The following is a 9588-nucleotide window of genomic DNA, read 5'->3' on the forward strand; positions in this document are numbered from 1 at the left end:
AAACAAACAGTCCGGCAGCCCCAATGCAACACACCCGCAAGGTCTGCAGAGCACCTGTTACAGTTTAATCAAAACATGTTTGACTCAAATCTTACATTCACAATGTTAAGCTTTGCTAGATATATAGACTGCAATTAAAGGATTAGTTTAAATGGGTTCCCATTCTTTTGGAGACAGCAGGCATCTGTAGAATTCTAATATAGTGTGATGGGCACAACCATAAAATGGCTGGCACAGGAGATGGAACCAACCACAGAATGGCTGCCAAAAGAAGCAGAGCCAGCCACAAGCAGTCAGGCAGAGAGGTTATACATAAATTTAATAAGTTCAGCATTTCAGGCGGAAGCTCTGTTTAACAGGATGCCTTTTAATCTGCCCAGCCAATCAGAAGTCTTTCTGGCCAAAAGCCCCACCTGGCCCTGCCCACTTTCTAAAAACAGTCGGCGGTCAAAAGGAAAGGTGTTAGAGTGGGAACCATGGCACCCATAAGCACTAAGTTGGGGACCCTTGGCTTTAGATGGTGACTGAGATATAGTATCTTTGAATACTTCTCTGTATCAACATTCTTTGCAAGTAGCACAGTGCAGCATATTGGCTTAGGGATAGAGTCAAGAAATCCCCAGTTTGAATTTCTCAGTGGTGATTTCACTAGGCAGGTCACTCAGCCTTCCCCTCCAGCAATATAAGGATAATATTCACCTTCCTTGAGAGGTGGAACCAGAGAATGTATGGGAAGTTTTTTCAACACATAAAAGTGCTTAAAACCACTTGCTAAGCATTAGCAGGGCACTTTGAGAACTGGTTTAAGATTTCCCCCACCCCATATGCTTAAAAAAAAAGGAGTATTCGAAACTGTTAGCTGCCTCCACACATAGTATGAAGTGGTACAGTCCATTCTTTCATCCCAGGACTTATTATCTTACTCCACTGCTCATGAAGCCCAAATTATGAAACATCAGCTATTGGTGTAAATTCAAGAGATTCATTTTCAAGAGTTGTCCATTTTCTTTCAGGGGAGTTCTTACTTGGTCACCTAAAAAACCATCTAAAATATGGATGAATGCTCCTCCATGTTAAAAACACACACACCAGTTTTCTGTATGACATTCTGGGGTGCCATGGGCTGCTTGGGCAAGCATAAAAATCTTTCTGGAACTAGCTGTGTGCTCCCTCGGAACATAGCCTGTTTTTTGCAAAAAAAGTGGCTGTAGGCCCAACAAAAATCAGGGAGGAGAGGGAGAGAAATGACACCAAATTAACATAGTGAAGTTCAGAACTTACAGATTGAAAGGGGCAATAAAACTGTCCCTTATTCATTGTAGGAAGGAACCAAGTGCTGCCCTAGGAAAACATGAGCACCTCAAGCCAAATAGGCCTGCGAGAAATCTGCATTTTGTTAACAGCTTGCCAGAATGCATACAGTGAATGCTCCATGGGCCATAAGTGTGTGTTGTCTTTTGACATATGCTGTACATCCTGAAGCATTCAAGAACCTAATTGCTCTACAGATAACTTGATTAAAAGACAGGGAAACAATCACAAAGAATAAGAGAGACATATGTTTAAAGGGCAATTTTAAAGATGCCTTCCAAAGGAGTGACAGTAACTGTGTGTGTTTCTGTACGAAGCTGCCTTCTACCAAGTCTGACATTGATCTGTTTTGTCTCAGTATTGTCAACTCTTACTGGCGGCAACTCTCCAAGGCAAAGGTAATGAGATAAAGAAGGCCCTTCTCAATCCTACTGTCTGAGAAACCATGATTGGACCTGATTGTAACAGTATCCTGTTGGACCAGTCCAAAAAATACATCCAGTCCACCATCCTGTTTTCCACCCTCCAGCTGCCTCCAGGAAACCCATAGGCAGGACATGAAAGCCACAGCCTTCTCTCTACTACTAACCCCTCTAGCAAATGGATACACACCACCTCCAAACACTGAGTTCTCATTATGTCACCATGGCTGCTAACTGATGATGGAACATCTTCTACATGTCTCTCCACTCTCCTTTTAAGGTCATCCAGATTAGTTCTTACCTACTTCTGTGGCAATGACTCTGAATACTTTCAGCATTCTATGACAAAATTTCCTTTTGTCTTTCCTGAATTGACTGTCAACTTCAATGGTTGGCTTAAGAACATAAGAGAAGCCATGTTGGATCAGGCCAATGGCCCATCCAGTCCAACACTCTGTCATACAGTGGCCAAAAAAATTATATATATATAATTTTATATATATACATATATATACACACTGTGGCTAGTAGCCACTGATAGACCTCTGCTCCATATTTTTATCTAACCCCCTCTTGAAGCTGGCTATGCTTGTAGCCGCCACTACCTCCTGTGGCAGTGAATTCCACATGTTAATCACCCTTTGGGTGAAGAATTACTTCCTTTTATCCGTTTTAACCCGACTGCTCAGCAATGTCATCGAATGCCCACAAGTTCTTGTATTCTGAGAAAGGGAGAAAAGGACTTGTTTCTCTTTCTCCATCCCATGCATAATCTTGTAAACCTCTGTCATGTCACCCCGCAGTCGACATTTCTCCAAGCTAAAGAGCCCCAAGCGTTTTAACCTTTCTTCATAGGAAAAGTGTTCCAACCCTTTAATCATTCTAGTTGCCCTTTTCTGCACTTTTTCCAATGCTATAATATCCTTTTTGAGGTGCGGTGACCAGAATTGTACACAGTATTCCAAATGAGACCGCACCATCGATTTATACTGGGGCATTATGATACTGGCTGATTTGTTTTCAATTCCCTTCCTAATAATTCCCAGCATGGCGTTGGCCTTTTTTTATTGCAATCGCACACTGTCTTGACATTTTCAGTGAGTTATCAACCACGACCCCAAGATCTCTCTCTTGGTCAGTCTCTGCCAGTTCACACCCCATCAACTTGTATTTGTAGCTGGGATTCTTGGCCCCAATGTGCATTACTTTGCACTTGGCCACATTGAACCTCATCTGCCACGTTGACACCCACTCACTCAGCCTCAACAGATCCCTTTGGAGTTCCTCACAATCCTCTCTGGTTCTCACCACCCTGAACAATTTAGTGTCATCTGCAAACTTGGCCACTTCACTGCTTACTCCCAACTCCAAATCATTTATGACCAAGTTAAAGAGCATCATGAGGGGAGGGGAACCCCACAGAAATACTGTCTCATCCTATGCTTATTTGATAATAAAAGGGACATGTACTGGAACCAGAGTTGCTTCCAATAACTGGGTTTAGGATTGCAGTGTTACACATTTATATGCTCAGCACTGCTGCTGTAACTAAAAATTGACACACTATGTCCTCTATTACTGCACTGCTCTCTTCAGATATGCATGGCATTAGGTAGCGATGAACTATTGTAAGTTCATGAATTTGAAGTGGATCAAAGGTAGGCAGTTGTTAGGAGATTGTAAGACTTCCCTGGCCCCACTACATTTCTGATTTAAAAAAAAATATTTCAACAAAGGAGGTGCCAGCTATTTACTCCCATCACCAACAAATTTAATGTGGATGTGTATCTATATTTGTACCAATTTATTACATCAAATTAATGCTGGGAAATCAACAATTTACCTTTTATGGAGGAGTGAGGTAAGACATCTTGGTTTTTTGCATAGGAACCATAACATACTCCACTTGTTTCTATAGCAGTTTCCTTATAGATGGCTGGACTATGTCCCAAAAAGTGTGAACAGCAGCAGATGGTCTGTTACTTCAAGAAAATATGAAATACCACAACACTTCTGGCTCTTAGAACAAGTATGGTTATATTATGCAGTGTTACAGGAGGAGGTAACTTTGCTAGAGCACAGAGGTGTGCCAGCAATCTCACAGTACAAAAGTCAAGTTCTCTTAATATAGGGGGAAATCATATTACTGTACTGCATTACTTGCAAAATGAAGCAGCGAAATCTTGGCTGACAATGGCATCTTCAAGAAAAGACAGAATGACAAAGAATAAAATCTGTACTGATCTGTAGCTGATGCAATGTGCGGAGAAATAGGAGAATGCCACTTACGGTCTTTGAGTGGCCCATAGCACTTCAACTTAACATGCCCTTTGTAGGAGGGGCAGCATCCATGTTTCAAACATAGGCTCTCATTCATATTCTCTCCAGCAAGGCATGGCTCCACTACTTGATTTTCTTTGGGACGACAGGCTATCAAACATGAAAATGTATTTCAGTTAAGTGATAGAGCTTGAGGCAACACTGCAGGCCTTGGTCATGGGGCAAAGGCCTCTCATGATTGCTTCCCCCCCCCCCTTCCCTAGATACCTGCTGAGAACACCTTCAACTTATTGACTGTGCACTAGCACAATGGCTGCAAAATGAAAGAATTGCACCATTTTTTGTGCCCGAGGGGGCTTTATTTCTTCAAGAAAAGTAACACCAGTGCCATCACTATGCACAGTAAAGTTCATCAAGAAATTGACTACAGTATCTGGAGAACAATAACCACAACAAACCCCCCTGGCCACAGACACAAGACCTTGCAATATGCCCAAAGCAGTGCTCTGCTCCCTTCTAAAACGACCTCACTGGCCATTCTGCAATTTAGCAGAAGGAAAGTAGACTGCAAAGATCTTTTTTAGTGGGCCAGTGTGGCCCAGCTGTCAGTTGAATTCTATCCTTTTGGACCCAACCAATAAGCCATTCTCCAAGCCAAGGGCAAAACCCTTTTCATTGGCCTGTTGATATTCATTTCACCTATTGACATTCATTTTATCAGCTGTCCAATGGCCCATCAGAAGTCCTGCTGAACAAAAGCCCCACCTGGCTCTGTCCACTTTATAAAAACAATTGGTGGACACTAGGAAAGGTGTCATGGGCATCATGTTGTCCATATGCATCATGTTGGGATTTCATCCTATATAGACTAAAAATGGCCAGAATGGCATTCTCAGTCAACAGGGACACCAGAACAGCCAGGGCTTTTTTTTCTGGTAGAAAAAGCCCAGCAGGAACTCATTTGCATATTTGACATCACCATTGTTTCACACAGGGTTTTTTTTGTAGAAGCCCAGGGGGAACTCATTTGCATCTTAGGTCATACCCCCTGATGCCAAGCCAGCCAGAATGGCATTCTTGCTCAAAAAAAGCCCTGAGAACAGCCATGCTTATCCTTAGCATTAAGCAAACAAGACATGCTGTTTTATTTTGGTGAATGATTGCCATGAGCTATGGTAGATAAGACTGTTTCCATGGTACCTCCTCCCCTATGCCCAAAGACTACATCAAAAGTCGTTTGGATGCATTGCAAGGTCAACTGGTTTGGACTGATGTTTGATGCTAAGCATTGAATTTCGGGTTGAGAATTTCTGTAAGAACTGTTCAAGGTACTTTAGTGCATCTAGAAAAGCTTTGGGCTTTTGCTTCTCCAATGTGCTGTTCTCCATAGCAGATCCAGGTCAAGAGAAGCCACAATATGGTAATACAGGGAAAGAACATTCAAAAAAATCATTCACATTTGTAATAGAGACATCTTCCTCACCCTTAAAATACCAATGAAATGTTTTACCTACACATAGCACAGCTTCTGTAATACAAACTAACAAAGTTGAACAATAATAAACTCAGCATTGCAAATCCACTCAACGATGGGAAGAATTAAAGATATCAGTGGTCACAGTGGCACTTACTCACTGGATTGAAGAAATTTACCAGCTGTTCAGATATGATTGCTGGTTTTGTCTTTTCCTGGCTGACAACTACTTCAGTTCCATTTACATCAAGTTGAGTCGGTGATGCAAGACCTGAAAAGCTTACAACAATTAACTGAAATTGACAATTCAGAGAAGAATCAGTTTAATGCATGGCACAGCTAAGACCATTTAAACCTGCTTTACCTGCTTTCCAGCATAAAACATTTTAAAGTTTTCATTTTACTGTCTGCTTGTACATCCACTAAACCCAGAAACACTAAGAAGACATTACAGATACAACATGCAGACAAGTCAGTACAGAAAAGTCTTGATGAGAAGGGTGCATATATATAAAAAACAGTAATGTGTTCATACATCTATAGGCAAGCACCATGGGAGAAGCATTCTTCTTCCACTCACTCATAAGAGAATATCTCTTTTGAAATGGTGCTTGCTGTGATACACCCAATCATCTAGCCAAAGCTACACTTTCCTTTTCAGGGCTGTTTTATTCAGATGTACATGTACACAGATTTCAACAAAGGAACTTCATGCAATTAAGATAGTCCTAGTCAGGGCTTTTTTTGTAGCAGGAACTTCTTTGCATATTAGGCCACACACCCCTGATGTTGCCAATTCTCCTGGACCTTACAATAGGCCCTGTAATAAGAGCCCTGTAAGCTCATGGAGGATTGGCTACATGACAGGTGTGTTGCCTAATATGCAAAGGAGTTCCTGCTACAAAAAAAAGAGCCCTGGTGGTTATACATACATAGTTTAACGTATATATGCACATACAATGCTCATTCCCATCATTTCCTTATGCTCTAAAGCAAATTAGACATGCAACCCAGGATGGAATATAACTAGGACTAGTGGAAGGTCAGCAGGTGTTCAGAAAGACCTTCTCTGGCTGCTGACCTTGAAGAGCCACTGTTAGTCAAAATATACAGTACTGAGAGATGGACAAATGATCCAAGGCAGCTTCACATGGTCAACATTTTCCTTATTTTGCCACCCAAACACTGAATATCTCCTTTTTCCCCTTAAAAGAGTATTCTTAGTTAAGTGAGAAGTTAGAGTGGAAAGAAAATAAAGGAAACAAAAATGGGGGATGAGTGGTGGTCTGGAGAATACGTTTTCAGTTTATCTATAAAACAGTTTTACCTATTACCTAGATCAGTGATTCCCAACTTTTCCAGTCCAAATTCAATTGACACAGTAACTATTTTAAAAAAGATGCACTAATGAATAACTTCGCAAAAGCCTGGAATCCACCTTTACAGACTATGGAAAACACTTTTATGTTGGGATCCAAAGGCTGGAACACAGATCTAGATGAACACAAAAATCCAAGAGAATTTGGCAATGCCTCATTTTAAAATCTTGAATTTTGAAAGTATCTGGCATTACAATGCTACCAATGGCTTCCAGGCATCCTATTTCCAAAGCCACTCACTAACTTGCACCTATTTGCAATACTCACTTGAGCTGACAGTACGATACATCAAAACCAAGAACTTTGCTAAAATCAGGGTCGCATAAATCATCTCTAGAATTCCTGCAATGAAACACAGAACAATTCATCTATATCCAATGGAAGGAAGGCAAAGTATTCAAGAGTCTTTCTTCTGGGTACTTCCACATGCCATGAAGTTAGAATTGCGAGATATGCTGCTTAATGCAGGGCACTGCTGTGTCCAGTTCTACACTTGTTATATGATACAAAGATTACAGCTCAACACAAGTTCTCATGGTTATCTGAGTCAGAGTTGCTTTCAGCCTCCAAAAAGGGAAGTTAAAACATAAGGAAGCTTTTAAATTCAAGAACCTTGGTTGCTGCTTAGGCAGCCAGGCCAGGTTAAATTCTGGATCATTATGTAGTACACGTTGACAATCATTTCCCTTCATTATATTCCTTAACCTTTGAAGAGTCAGCTGTCCTACACTCCAATTCAAATGCACCTCTGTATTCTGTAGTCACTGCTAAGCTACTAATGCAAATAAGGACTGCTTAAGAAAGCTGAGCAGGATCATCACTATGGGGATCTCTATTGTGACTTATTCATTTGGTAACAGACTTTGTACTGACATGAGGCAGGATCAAGCAAATGTCACCTCAGGTCCAGCAACCATGCACACAAGACAGAACAGCAAAAGCTCTTGGGAGGCTGTCTGCTAGAGAAAAGGGTTAAGGAGAGCCTGCCCAAACAACCATCTCTCCTAGAAAGCAACTCAAGAGCTCCTCATTACCATCAAGAGGATGAGAAGCCCAACTTGTCAAGAGGCTGAAAAGGCAAGCAATGCAAGCCTTGTTTTCTTCATTTCCCTCCTAGAGCTGAACTGGTTTATCCTCTTTCCATAGAATCCAGATTTTTTCATGGTACTTGTAGAAGGTGTGACAACTGGATCAATGCACACAGCCTGAAAAGGAAGCTGCGTGAGGAAGCAGCATGTTGCTTTTCTACACATATTAGCAAGTATGAAGAAAAAGTGTTCAAAATTTTCTGAAGTAGCTCTTGGTTGAGACATGACACAGAACAAAGCAAGCTCACCAAATTTACATTGGCAATTTCATGTACACTTCATCCTTCCAATGGTATTTATTTATTTTCAATTTATAACCCACCCTCCTCAAGAATGGGCTCAAGGTGGGTAACAACATATAAAACTTAGCCAAAAAATAGTCAATTACAAGTTAAAATATAAGATAAAATTGATTAAAATACCAGGATGGTGACAAGAGAAAAATAATCCTATATGTGGCCCCATAACTGGACACAGATGCCAATAATCCTATGGGCCAAAAGCTAGGGCCGTCTGAAGCAAGGGAGGCCATATGTTTTGTCCACCGCCTCAGCCAAAAGTTAAGAGAAATGAGTTAAAGGGTTTTTTTTGAGAATTACTCCAATTCCATAAAATGCTCTTGAAAGCATTTTTGAATTTCAAGGGCAGTGCCATGTGGTTCTTTGGCACACCTCCTTTGTGACACCCAGTATGCCACACTGACCCTGAATATGGTACTGGCTATATGTATTATGTATTGTGTGTTCAATGAAAAAAAAAAAATCTCCCCTGGGTGTAACCAAACACTTGTACAAACTTAAATTACACACCTTCAGGCCTTGCCCATTTTTAGGATTTCAAACCTTTTTCCTCCCTGAAAATCACCAGTATTTACACACTTCCAGCCATCACCTTTCTACAATAGTACGCCCAACAGCCAGATAGTAGCACAATGCTACAGCACTTAAATGTTTCTATATGCAAAATTTATCAATTCATAGCAAGCCTGCTTCCAAATATAATGATCTATTGCTGGATATGGCTAACATGTAATTTGCCAGGGGAATAAACAAAACATCCCCTGGTAGCTCTACTGTGATTCAAAGTATATACTCAACAGAAAGGAAACTCAGAGTATAAAAATATCTAACGTTCAAACAAAAAAAGTACCTTTGGCACATTTTAATACTGGGTTCCAAAGCTACAAACTTATAATCTTGCTATCCCAACTTTCTAGTTTTTTCTTCTGGATAGATAGGCCTTACATGGATTCCTACAGGTGTGAAGTAGGAACATGCAACACTAGTTCTTGAGGAAATGGGCTCATAACAAATGGTTATGAAATCAAGCTGTTAATTCTTCTGCTGAGCAATGAAACCAGAGAATTATGGCCAACTTCTCAGACGGATGCATGTACAGATCTTGGAGGTCAAAATAGCAATGACATTACAGGAAAGGTATTCAACACCTGCTCTCTGTGTATGGCAACTCTAAAAATTATTGGTGTATGTGGATATGAACATGAGAGGCCCATAAACAAAAGGCTGTAACCTCATGCAATAACAGCCATTCTTCTACATTGTGAGCAAGAACTCAGCACTTATATTTAAATACCACCCCTAGAAAAGTTTTTTTTTAAATTCACCAGTTTCAGA

This window comes from Heteronotia binoei, chromosome 11 (assembly GCF_032191835.1).
Source record: "Heteronotia binoei isolate CCM8104 ecotype False Entrance Well chromosome 11, APGP_CSIRO_Hbin_v1, whole genome shotgun sequence".
In the NCBI taxonomy this organism is placed as follows: domain Eukaryota; kingdom Metazoa; phylum Chordata; class Lepidosauria; order Squamata; family Gekkonidae; genus Heteronotia; species Heteronotia binoei.